Raw genomic sequence first — 13,680 nt, 5'->3', positions numbered from 1 at the left:
AGTAAATTTTCTTCACAGAAGATAGGAAAAGTACTTGTGCATTCAGAGGTACTATGGCCTTATTAACTAATACATAAAGGAAAAAAATGTATTGAATAATTTCTTTCCACTTTGTTTTTTTTCTAACATGTCCCTAACTTATAAGAAGCATAATTCTATGAAGTTGATTAAATGCAGTATGTGTCCTTCAGGCTTGAGTCTTGATAAAAGAAAAAAATAAAAGTGAAGGAAAGGTAGAAAAATACTCTTGCATCAGCCTCTTTCTTGGGAAAATTCTCCACTTCAAGCCAAAGGTGACCAACTTCTTATTTGGCCAAGAGCAGTTTGCTTCAACAAAGACAGGGGCGGTAGAAATAAACAGTGTAAGTTTACAGAAAAGGGATGAATCTCCATTTGGAGATTCTCCATAGAGAACCAAGGCAGTACATTTTTCATTTGCCATCTGTAAAACAATGCAATTAATATTTTCCCCTAGAAATAAATAAAGTCCTATTTTTCTCTGCCCTTTCTCCTAGCTATCCAGGAATACACTCATGGAAGGACTGACCAGGAAGCACACAGCTTCCTGTTTCACTGGTTACTGAACTCCCTGTTCATTCCCTGTACTGTTAGTGGCACCCTTTGGGAAGAGCTGGACCTCTGAAAAAATTGTGCTACATAACGTAGAAGATAAAGGAATTCAAACCCAACTAGAATCAAAGTACTTAATGTAGTTGATCTCTGCTACACATCCTGTTTGACTGAGTCTACCCAATGTCACATAGCATCAGAAATAAAATCAAAATACATATTTTAAAGCTTTAGTCACAACTCTTACTCTTCAGAATCTAGCAGACAATGGCAGGAAGTTCAAACACTGTCATACAGTTTACACAAAAGCAGTGGGTATCATTGAAAATAAAAATGACATTGAGAAGGTCACCCTTTTACAGTGGCTGGTGCTGAAATACATGGTACATTTAGACATCTCTTGTTAATACAGATCAAAGGAGGCAGTGAAACTGCAGCCTAGAAATGTAAGAAGTAAAATTGTGGTTTTATCTATGGTACAAGGTACATTAGATTATCTGTGACTGAATGAAAATAGGAGAATCAAATTTGTTTTCTCATGAAGGAAAAGAATGTTGAAATGCAGGGCACAACTAAAAAGCTTCAAAAAAGGGCTTGAAAGACTGGCAGATTTAGAATTAAATCTGGGCACATTATTTAGACCTATCTCAAGATCTACTCAGTCCAGAGCAAGGCTTCTAGCAGATGGATGGCAATCTAACTCAGCAGACATGACTGAAAATTCAAAATGTCAGTAAAAAGGACAACTCGGGTATGAAGCTCAACTCCGCAGGGTACTAAGGAATACGCTTACAAAGCTCAAAATCAAAGTCAAGCAAAATACCACATGAAGTCTTACATAGCCAGCACAATCTATGAAAACATGTCACAAAATGCATGTATGAAGAAGCAAAACATCTAATACATTTTGTCATTTTGCAAGGGTGTACCAGAAGAGTGCATAACATCAAAAAGGAGACAATGAGGGCCTCATTAAATCTAATTAATTCCTCACAGGAGTTCTACCAGGAGATGAATGGACTGCCAGCTAGAAAGCAAATGGGAAATGTATTGCTTTGTGCACCAGTGTCCAGCTTAAAACTAATGTATTGCCAGAACTGCAGAGTTTCTAATAAGAAGCCACTAATCACAGAAGTCAAGCAATAGGGCCTAGACTTCACAGTGGTTAAATTTCCCCACAGACATAATACATTAGTTGGGTTATATTTCTATAAATTATAACCGTGTCAGAGAAAAGAAAAGCCCCAGCTTTTGGATTTAAAGTAATTAATATCATTGGTCTTACTGAGGCTATGCGCAGATGCAAAAGGGAAAGCAAAATAATTCAGATTATTATGAAGACATCTTCCTGGATAAGTACAAAAATCCTCACAGAGTATTGAAGAGATCTGGAAAAGTTCAAGAACTGCAGATTTCATGTCTCCAGAAAAGTTCCCCTTGACCTACCATAGCATGAGAAGAGAAACTGAATGCATTCTTTTGGGAAACACAGAGGTATCAGAAGAACCAAAAAAGCAAAAACATTTCAGCATCATTGAAAAAAATATTCCACTTAGGCATGGATTCCACAGAATTCAGCAAATATTTAAAAAAGAAACATGTTCTGTTTCCTCAAAAGGAAAGAACACTCAGGGAATGTGGCTGATGCCAAGGATTTTTATTCACTGAATGCATTCTCAAAATTGTATACATCTGCAATAGCCCATCCTACAAAGCTTATATATTTCACTCTTCCCTATGAGTAAAGGCTAAATAATATTTTTCTTTAATCCAATATTCTAATTAAATATCCAAGGTTTAAATGTGCAAGAAAGGGCCCAGTTAATGTGGTAATTAATGACTAGAAAGCCAATTTTCCATTGCATTATAATTTGGACAGCTCACACTTCAGAAGATTTCTAATTGTGTTAGTGATGATAAATGTTGAATGGTCAAAGCTTGTGTGTATTTTGCACATTTTACTCCCCTCAAGGCCAACACACTAAACAGTTTAAAACATTCAAATACTCTTGCAAATTTTAAAGTTAAGCCATAAACTACTAAGTTCACTGTTATTACAGCAGATTAATTAGTCATGCCATGGAGTTAATGGGTGCACAGACAAAAAGCTGACAATGCATCATCTCTAGTAGCAGCAAATATGAGTATCTGAATGTCCAAGAAAACTGATAAGATTTCTTCTGAAAGATGCAGTAAGTTATATAGCAGTTAAGAAAATAAATATAAATAACAAGAAGTTTCATTATCTCCTGAGTTTATTTTTCAATACAAATGTTTTCTACACTATTTTGTTATCCATTCTTATGTATTAGGTATAAACTAGAATATCAATGCAGAGGAGACAAGTTTGCAGAGATGAGGATAGCTATAGAGAGGATAATCGCTTTGTGCTAATAATTGAAAATAATTTTCCTTTTTTAAACTAATGGATACAAATCAGGCTATCAAACAGTGATAAAGCCTGTTCTCTACATAAAATCATAGCTATATCCTTTTGAGACATCACTTTGTGGCATGCTATTGATTTGCAAAGTGGTTTTATGTAAATAAAAGTGGATTTTTCCCTTATCTTCTACTGAAGACATTCACTGATATTTACTGATATCTGGTCTTATCTATTGATATCTGTCTACTGATATTTGCTGGGTTTATTTCCTATCAATAGTGCCAAAACTCAGCCCTTCCTCACCCTATTTATTAATCAACATGATTGCATCTTGTAAGCTCATCCTTTATGCCTGCACAACTCTATCTGCAACAAATAAGTTTAATGAGCTTTGGAGATAAATACTGTGAGTTCTAGAACTTTATTTTAAGTCTGAAGATCACATTAATATACATAAACATTACAAACAATGAAGTTTTTCTATCCAAAATTAAGGAAGAGACTGCCCAGGTGAGTGGTTGAGTCACCTTTCTTGGAGTTATGCAAAAGGCATATAGATGTGGTGCTTTGGGATGTGGTTTACTGATGGTCTTGGCAATACTGAGTTAATGGTTGCACTTGGTGATCTTAGAGACCTTTTCTAGCCTAAATGATTCTATGCTTCTGTTAAATCAAAACTAGTGATGAAATTGTTAACATCACCATAATTCATCATTATTTTTCCAAACACTTGTGGATATGTTGTTTTTCTGTTGCTTGTTCTGCACCCAAGTAGCCAAACAAGGCATCACCCAGGAATTTGGAATTTAGAGCTCTTGTAAATATCTCTGTTGAGAAGGGGCCTAAGCTGGCTGCTAAAACCTGTGAAGCTATCCCTAAACTACAGATTTTGAGATTTTTAGATTTTGCTAATGAAGGATGTCCCAGTCTTTCTTAAACATAAAAGTTGGAGACTCAAATCCAAAGTGGGATATTAATTCATTAATTAAAACCCATTCATTAACTTTAAGAATCATAATAAAAGGTGACATATTCACTGGCTGTAAACTTCACTTTGTACCACATCTTGTTCAGAAACATTAGGTTAAATGCTTCATCTTGTCTTTTGCTCTGTCCGTTTGCATACAAACTCTGTAATCCAATAAAGTCCCCATATGTTTGAACTTCAGCTGCATGGGACAGGTTTATTGCCAAAAAAAAAAAAACAACTCCCTCTAGTGCCAAAGGCGCTTCCTCCCTTACAGCACACTAAATTAATCTCCTGTGAAAGACACTCATTGCTAATTGATGTTGTGATCTTGTAATAAAGTAGCATTCAAAAGTCTTTTTCCTGTTTGTGTGTTTTGTTGTATCTGCTGACAAGTGTTCACAGGAACTAAAACTTAATAGAAACAAAAATAACTTCTGTGTTTGTAAATTAGGACACACTTGGACATTGATTTTTTTTTTTTTTTTCTTGAAACACATGACATTAAGCACACTGCAAAGCTTTGGTTTACATACTGAAGCCCTATCAGACTGGCACGAAAGCTGGCTCTCTGTCATCTTTGAAAACTGTTTCAGAACCCCTGCGGCTTTTACAATTTATGGCAAGTGTATGATTTCCAAGCAAACAACCACATTGCAATCAGTCACAGTTACTCTGGATGCTAAATTTGTCCTAGGTGTTGATACTCAGTAGGTTAATATGCATGGAATCTACCACAGAATAACAAAGCAGAAGGTTGCAAGCCTTATGGGAGTTTGTATCCTCTGAAGATAAGATAAATAAAACTCCAATGCCCTTGAGTTACAAACTAGCTGCTGCAGATCAGTTCCACTCGGGGGCATTCCATGCTGGCTTGGTGTGCTGATAAGAGAGTTTGCATGCTGCTGGTACTGTTAGACTACACGTACTGGATACAAGAGTTACTGGAGTTGCCACAGTCAATACAGAGAAACTTTGTGTACATTAGGATTGCACAGCTTGCTTTGTTTTCGGAGGCACAGCACTGGAACAGCATGAAACTAAGTGGTAGAGGCAAAAGACAAGCACTGTGCTGGGAAGAAACAAGGTTACACCTCATTAAAGGTGACCAGAGGGAGCAGGGGAAGCTATTCTGCCTCCATCACAGGGGAGGACTAGCCTGCAATGCTAGATCTGCCCTCCATCCTTTGTTAAGTTCATGGGTGGAGAAGAATAGGAGAGGGGGCTTATAGGAAAGATCTTACTAGAAACTCCCATTACAATAGTCCAAAATTAAATAATGACCTGATGTCCAAAAATATGTGGTTTTAGACCTTTACAGGGTCACTTACTATGACCAGTATACTATAAAGAAAAAGATGAACAGGAAAGAAGCAGCTGTCCAGCTGTCTTTGGGTCAGAAGCTGAGGTACAAGCTCCTGTAGTATATGTGGTGGCCACTTACAAAGCAGACAAGCAGAGGGCAATATCCATGCCCTGAATAGATCAAGAGCAGCAACATCTGTATCTGTGCACTGCAGTGTAGCAGAGATCTGTACAGTGAAGCAGCTAAAAGAGCACAGTCAGCATTCAGAGCATTAGGATGGCTACAGATCAAATAAAAGGGATACAGAAAGTGGGGCCATGAAATAACATGTCTATCCCAGTGCAAGTGCCAAGTGTAATTTGGCTTTCTTACTCCTGCAGCCTATATATTTTTTACCCTGGGATCACTGATGCCCTGTGAGTCCCAGATAGTAGAACTACTGCAGAGAGTTTGCCTTTACACAAAGTGATAGTCCACAGCCTGGTGTTCATCAACCATCTTGGCTTACTAGCCAGATCAAAGGCTCACAGACTTCTTTCCTGCCATAAAAAAAATTAAAATAAAATAAAATAAAATAATAAAATAAAATAAAATAAAATAAAAACACCCATTATAAGAAGGTTGCCTGAGATTTAACCAAGTAACCAGCCTGACTGCCCAGGTGGAGCCATGGGATAAGGTGGTGATCCTCTTAAGTCTCCCAAGAATCTCTTAAGGCTATTGAAAATAGATTTCAATATCTATTAGGTATTTTGTGGCTAACAAAATACTGGCTGGTGTTGTTTCTGGAGTTTTTACATTTTACATGAATAGTTAGCAAGCTGCTTTTTGCTAAATACTATATAAAACAGTATAGAAATAGATTTTGTTTATCCTACCTGATTTATTTTCACTTTAATCTCACATAATCATAGTACAAGGGAATAAGAAGATATTTTCACTTCCAGCCTTAAATAGTTTTTTAATCAGGAATAATTTTCACTTTTTACATATCTTCCTTGCATGAATGAGTCATGTACTCATTGTAACTTCATATGGCCCTAATCACCCTGCATGATTTTACTCAAATAAACTCTGCAGTTGCTTAAATAAATAAAGTCAGAAATACAAATAAACTGACTTTCTGTGCAGCTGATCATTGTCCTGTTGTTAGTCTCACTTCTCCTCTCAGTGATGCAGGATCAGCATAGGTGCATCCACGTAACAGTGAGAGCTGAGCTGAAATGCAGCTCCTGAGACAACGGGTGGAATGTGCATGGATGGAAATGTGCATCTCAATCGCATCTGAGGCTTCTCACTGCTGTCTCCTGACCTGGCTGTTTGCAGAGCAGCCTGATCCAACATTACACAGCTGTGCCACACCATAGTTACCTGCCAACAGAGGCAGCCAAAGCCTGGGAGATAGGGAAGATGTTCCAGAGAAGGCTCATGGAAAATGTTGGTTACAGATTGGTCAAGATAACTAAAACTTGTAGGGCCACTAAGGACCCTGACAGCAGCTGAGTTAAAATGTTATGTAAAGACTTTCTAGCTACTAATTTCAATTTAAAAATGGAGTACCCTATTTATATTTTTTCTCCTTGCTACATCAAATATTTACCAGTCCATGACTGAGGCTGTCATTTTACTTAAAATGAACCAAGTTACTTTCTGATTTTAGTACTTTACATTGACTGTTTCATAGCAAATTCCTATTTTTTATTGTTGCACTCTGTTTACATGATGAAAAACACATTCCATGGTTCTCAGTTCAGTCTCTCTTGATAGACATGGCAGTTCACTAATTTGCTACAAAAAAAATGGCAATGGCATGTAACCAAACTTGAATGCAAAAAAAAAAAAAAAAATCAATTTTGGAACTCCATACAATTTCACATAGTCTTTGTCAATAAAAGCTATTAAGCAATAACAAACTAACTTTCAGAGACAGCTATTGAGAGCATGAGCTAAGCATATTATTGACTAGCAGGGACTGCTGGGAACAATTACTTCTAAAAAAATCAGTCAATGCATCTTCCTACAATAACTTTATCTGAATGTTTTCTTCAGGTTGCATAAGGCTGAATACCTGATATATGAAGAGAAATAAGGACATACATATATAACTCAACATTCCCTATGTTAATGGAAATACCTTTATTCTCTCAATCCCTACTTTGAAAATTCCAAATTTCACATCTTGTGTTACTAAAAACTTGGGAAGAACTGGTACTGTCTTTTCAGAAAACCTGGAAGTCTAGTTGCATGCCAGTTAAAATTCATTCTAGATGTACTAACAGTCACTGGAGCACAGTAGAGAGAGATTCTAAGTGATCTGTCCTGATTCCAGATCACCAGACATCAGCACATCAGATTCCATTATGACTGAGAGAACCATGCACTTAGCTGTGCTTCCCGTCTTGCAAATGTCACTGACATTCATGAACTTTTAATTCCATGATTCAACTGACCAGTCACACACTTTACATCTTGACCAGCTAGAAGTAGTTTTCACTTCAAGTCCAGATACTTCTTTACTCTTGGATCCTTCACTGCAATAATGTGCTGGTTGCCAAGTGCCCCTCCAGAGCTGCCCAGAGTCAGCATGATGATAAGGCACAGCACTGTATTTAGCAATCCAAGAAATCAGTAGTAGTTAATCCTGGCTACTGCTTGTTAGGAGCTTGCAAGCCCACTTAGAAATCGCTTACATTAAAAAGTGAAGGCAATGATACAATGAATATTCAGCAGATCTGTAGCCATCTGTGGGATCGCAGTCAAAAAGAGAAGTACGAAACTTCCACACAAGTTAAAGCAGTTTTCCTATTTGCAGCATTCTATGGTTAATGATACACAAAGACAGATGAGAACAATTATACTACATTGACATTAGCCAGTGCATTTACCTAAAGAACTAGATTGTAATTAATTTGGCTTTTTTCCTCCCTCAATAATCCCTTTGCAGACAACAGGAAAAATAAATGCCACATGAGTAAAACTGTTTTCACTAATAAAAGTGATAAATAGTAAATAACTTCCATTTACTCATCTTAAACCTCCTTTATACATTATATGTGCCTGATAATAGCTCTGTGCAGCTACAGGAACACAGTTCCATGGATTGAGGCTGCAGAGTAGTAGGAGGCTCATATTAGTTTCATAAGAAATCCTCTCATTCCACTATCTGGAAGGCAGAGAAACTACTGAGCAAGAGTTATCCACAAAGCAGAACCCAATGATGAGAGCAGGACATAGCTGGAATAAGGACCAGAGTAGAGGCACTAGTTAATCTCTAGCAGCTGCAAGGGTCACATCAGAGATGCTGATCTATGCATTGTAAATTTAAGGTTTTATTAAAGCTGACTGTTAAACAGCAGGGAACTGGACCTACATTCCTACATCATCATTCCTACACCATTTTCCTAGCTTCCAAAGACAAAGCTTGCTATTGTGTGCTCTGCTGAGGAAAGGTTAGAAAGAAAGCATTCTCTGCATGCCACCGAGTGGTTCAGTGAGAAAGGTGAGAAGAAGGCTAGTTCAGTTTCAAGAAGAATGGAAGACAGAAAAGAAAGGAACGACTTGATGTAATCTGCACTTCAAAGAACAAGGGAAAAATCGATATCTCTAGAGCAAAACTTGCCTTTATTTTTTGTTTTGTAAAGAATAGACTTTAATGTTGTTTATATTTAGTATAGAGCAATGACAAGCAAATCTTCTAAAAATAGTTCACCACTGCCTAATGATTGTAGCAAGAAACACTTTCCTGGCAGACACACGTATTTGCAAAGATCATTTTTGAGTATTGCCCTCAGCCCACATAATTCTGTCTCTATTTTATATTTAGACTCTGTATTCCAGAATACAAATCTAATAGCACTAAATTGCTTAGTTGGATATTTGACTTCTTACTATGGGCTGAGACAGTAGTTCAACAGTTTAAGTTAGAAAAACAAACACAGCTGATTCTCCTTTCTGATTTTCTGCATGGACAGTGGAAATAACAACTTTTATATTAGCACAAGGTGGGGGATGAAAGTGCAGAAAGGGGAATGGACAATTGAGGGAAGCTGACAGTTGTCAGCCTTTTTACTGACATAAAATATTTATCGTGCTATGACCTTAATTAATAAAGACGGTACACAGAAGTTTAATGGAGTAACTTGCAACAAATTATCTGAAAGAACCTATGCAGGAAAAAACAATACCAGTATAGCATGTAAGATACAGACAGGAGGTCTTTATGAAGCTGAAATCAGATATTTCTTTTCCAGATTTCCCCTTATTTATTAAGCTTTATAATCTGTGCTTGACCTAGGTTCACAGCTAGATTAAAATTGCATTTATCTTGTAAGGTCTGCCAAAATGCAATATGATAGAGCTGAAAACATTCTTTCTTCTTTGAGCATAGAGGTGTAATCTGTTTGGAAGACTGGCTTATTTTGAAGCTGCTTGCAGGAGGTGGGTAGTTCTCTAAACATAAAGTAAGCACATTTCCCTCAGTTTAAGGAAAAGCAAAATTGTTTTTTAATCCACAAATCACCTTTCTTTCCTCATTAACTTTTTATCCTCAAAAATGCAGATTTGTTAGTCAAAATAGAACAGGACTGGAAAAAGAAAGCTATTAATAAAGTTGGGGAGACCTGACAAAATAAGCACAGATAAGAAGTGGGAAAACAGGCTATGCAAAGAAAGGAGGAATAGGGAGTGGATGTGAATGGGAGGGAAGGTAAAATGTTTGTGCTTCTTAGCATTTCCTGGCCTTCATGTACACTTCTTTTGCAGGACTTCAAAGATATCCATCAGTCACTGGGAATAAAATCCCAAAAGCTTCAAGTCAAACTTAACTCCTTCTCATCCTGAATACCTTCAAGAGTCAAAGACCGGGACTCTCTTAATTCTATTATTCAGTTTACATCAATGTTTGTTTAATTTAGGCAGGAACTCATCCTCAGGTCTGTATTTGAGGTGCTTTAGAAACTGAGGTGTCTTAAGAAAGTATTAAATATTATATCTTAATCTGCTTCCCCTTGAGGTCACCTACTCAGACAGGCTGAGCTATGCTACCTAATCCATATCCATAGATAGGAGTTTACAGTACTAAAGGAGTCACAGAATTTTATAAGTCCCACACTCTCACAACAGCATGTACGTAAAAGAAATTCGTAGAATATCACCAGAATTTAGAATGACTCACAATGTGTTTCAAGATGGTAACATGTTCTGATGGAATAATTGTCTAATTACATATAACTCAGATTCTTATATTTTGTGCAGAACACTAAGACTAAACTAAAAGAAAACTGCTATTTAATGCATTTAATTATATCCTAAGAAAAGTTTTCTTTCTAATACATTCAACAAGAAAATCAGCTTATTAAAGGGAAAATTTCCAAGTACACAATCAGGACTCTCAGAAACTTGCAGTTGAAGCTAAATATTTTATATGACTGTATTTTGCACTTGCCAGATGTTTCTGCTTTGTACAGGACTCTTTGCAGTTGTAGATTAGCACTGACATATGTTACTATCTCTGGGTATTGAGTTTTGAAAGGAGCTTGTCTGGTTTTGATAAATGCTTGGATCATCAGGCAAATAGAGAACTCCCCAGAAAAAGAGGAACAGGAATCCCAGCAATATCTAGAATAGTTAAAATAGATCAATATATTAAGCTGTAAGCACAGTGACTCTGCCTGTAAGTAGTCTAGAACATGCAACTAGAGAGTATCAGAACTTTACGCTGCCCTTTCATGAGTTGCCTTTTTTTTCTTCTTAATGATTGCTCAATCCATGCTGTCTTTTTCATCACTGTGTGTAAAGTCAAATGAAGCACTGAAGAAAAGAAATAGATTTATGTCTGTTGAGACTGGAGCTACAAACCACTTAGTTGCAGAGGAAAACTGGAAAATAAGAACAGTGATACCATTGTATAATACTTTCTGCCTGATACAAAATGCATTTTTTATGTTAACAAATTTCCTTTTTTTTTTTTTCTGTAATGGAATTATGGGTACCACACTAGCTGCCTTCTGATATGTACTAAATAAAGTTAATATTGACTTAGTATTTTGGGATGTTGACAGATCCAATGTATCAAATCTTAGTGGTGGTTTAACAAACCCAGCTGCCTGCATCATCTGTCAGAGAAGCTCCTATTGTTGCCATAGCAAGGCTGGCATAAGGGAAAATGTGCTCCTGCTGCAGCTGCTTCCATACAAAGCCCAGAATCCAACAGCCTTAAAACCCATAATTCAGGCAAACAGTTGTTTGACTTATCCCTTAGAACCCAGCTGTCTGTCACTTCCCTTTGGCTGGTTACACTACAAGGCTTAGGAGAATGGAATATGGATGTATCTGTGACTTCAATTAGTTGATTATACCTGGACTGTCACAGCTGCACCATCAGGATGCAATTTTTTATGAAAGAAGCTGCAAGTCTGATTTCCCTAAGATTACCTTTCATATTGCCTTTGCTCCTGACTCTTCTCATTATCAATATACAGTGAGATGTCAGACTCTGAACTCAAGCCACTGACATGCAATTTCTTCTGCCAGCCTTGAGGAAAAGATTAAAATCTCCAGCTGGGGTCAGTTTGGCCCGCCAGGATAAGAGGACAGTACCTTCTGTTAATATAACTAGATTGCCTGAACACAGCTGTCTGAGTCTGCAGACGAGGCATAAAAGGAAATCTTTATATTCTTTGTACTCTTGCTAACATAATGATCTGGTAGCACTTGTTTTAACAGTAGAAGAGTTCTTTCTTGCTCTCTCTACTCCATTGTCTGCAAAGTTTTTATTTGAATGATTGGTTATTTCTTACTTCAGAAACAGTTTAAATTAATCAACCCTAAATTCATCAGGCAGTTGGACTAGATGGTTGTTGTAGTTTCAACTGCAATAGTCTATTTTACTTTATTCTATTCTGTAAAATTTAAAGGGGCACAGTAGACCTGCACAATGTACTTCTGTAATGTATCTGAGGATTCTTCAAGATGAACAAGTGTTTATATTCTGGCTTTTTTTCAAGTTCATGTAAACTTGGTCTAAGTAGAGGGCAATTCATGATGTAAATACATGTTAAATTTTAGGTTTCAGGCTGCCAGTGAGACAATGGCAATTCTATGTAAAATACAGAAGTACACACACAGCCTCACTATATGCTGCAGATTGATGGACCATAGCCTTCTAGACTGCTGAAGAACTGTCAGATTTTTGAGAAAATCTATAGAAACTATCATTAATCTGTATTTTTTTCTTTTACATTAAGCCTAATAAAGATTTTAATTTTTCTGTCCAGAATGTCAAAATTATCCTGAAGTGCTCAAATTCGGGATGTATATTTTGCATAATGTTCAGTTCCCTATTTCATTAAGTTTTTAGATTGCAGTCACTCACTACTCAATTTTATAGGACTATCCCCTCCTCAATTCCTCGAAACCTAGGCCAGATATTAGACGAGAACCCTGGTCTCTGAATGCCTAAAGCAAACATAAGCAAAACACTCTCTCACTGGGTTCAAACAATGAAATGATGGCTTTTTCCACATTAGGAAGTGATAGCCATAAAAATTAAGATACTATTGCAAGTAAATTAGATTTAGGCATGTTGGTTTTGGTTGTTGTTTTGGGGGTTCCCCCCCTCCATCTGTTATAATTTAATTTGATAGCAAATTGTCAGTGGAGTAAATGGAGTAAATGGAGTAAATGGAAATCCTGCTTTTAAACTGAAAGGAAAACAGCAGGTAGCAATTCACACTGCTTCAGCTACAATGGCCCAAAAGGCAACAGAGCTGATCCACCTTTTCTTCTTATATAGCCTCTAATTGAAAGAGCATTTCATTGACAGCTAACCCCTAGGAAGCAATTTGTTAGAGGTACAAAAAAAGAAATGTGCTGAAATGAAAAACTCAAAAGGGTATTGCCTTGAGACATGGTTGATTTTAATAAAGAGAGAGGGACACTGTTCTGGTACAGGAACAAGAGCATTGTCATAGAATCACAGAATATGAGTTGGAAGGGACCCACTAAGTCCAGCTCCTGGCCCTGCACAGGACAGCCCCAAGAATCACACCATGTGCTTTGACCAAACACTTCTTGAACTCTGGTAGGCTTGGTGCTGTGACCACTTCCCTAGGAAGCCTGTTCCAATGCCCAACAACTCTCAGGGTGAAGTACCTCTTCCTAATACCCAACCTAAACCCCTACCCCAGTTTCCCGCTGTTTCCTTGGGTCTTATCACTGGTCATCAGAGAAAAGACATCAGTGCTTGCCCCTCCACTTACCCTCCTCAGGAAGTTGCAGACCATGATGAGATCGCTCCTCAGTCTTTCCTTGATAATTCATTTTTAAATACAGCTAAATGTGTTGGTAGAAATACACATTTGATGGAAAAGTTTATCACAGATGACTCACACCCATTGATCAGACCAACAACTCATCCACTTTTTTTCCCCTGGAGAAGCATGTGGGACAGAG

General features: G+C 37.2%; 1 protein-coding gene across 1 annotated transcript in view; it reads right to left on the bottom strand.

Annotated features, from left to right (window-relative positions):
- The window catches only part of OSBPL10 (oxysterol binding protein like 10), a 492,302-nt gene that overhangs the window by 120,452 nt on the left and 358,170 nt on the right, over positions 1 to 13,680 (bottom strand). The window lies entirely within an intron of this gene.

This window comes from Lonchura striata, chromosome 1 (genome assembly GCF_046129695.1).
Source record: "Lonchura striata isolate bLonStr1 chromosome 1, bLonStr1.mat, whole genome shotgun sequence".
Lineage (NCBI taxonomy): Eukaryota > Metazoa > Chordata > Aves > Passeriformes > Estrildidae > Lonchura > Lonchura striata.
This window is presented reverse-complemented; position numbering and strand designations above follow the sequence as displayed.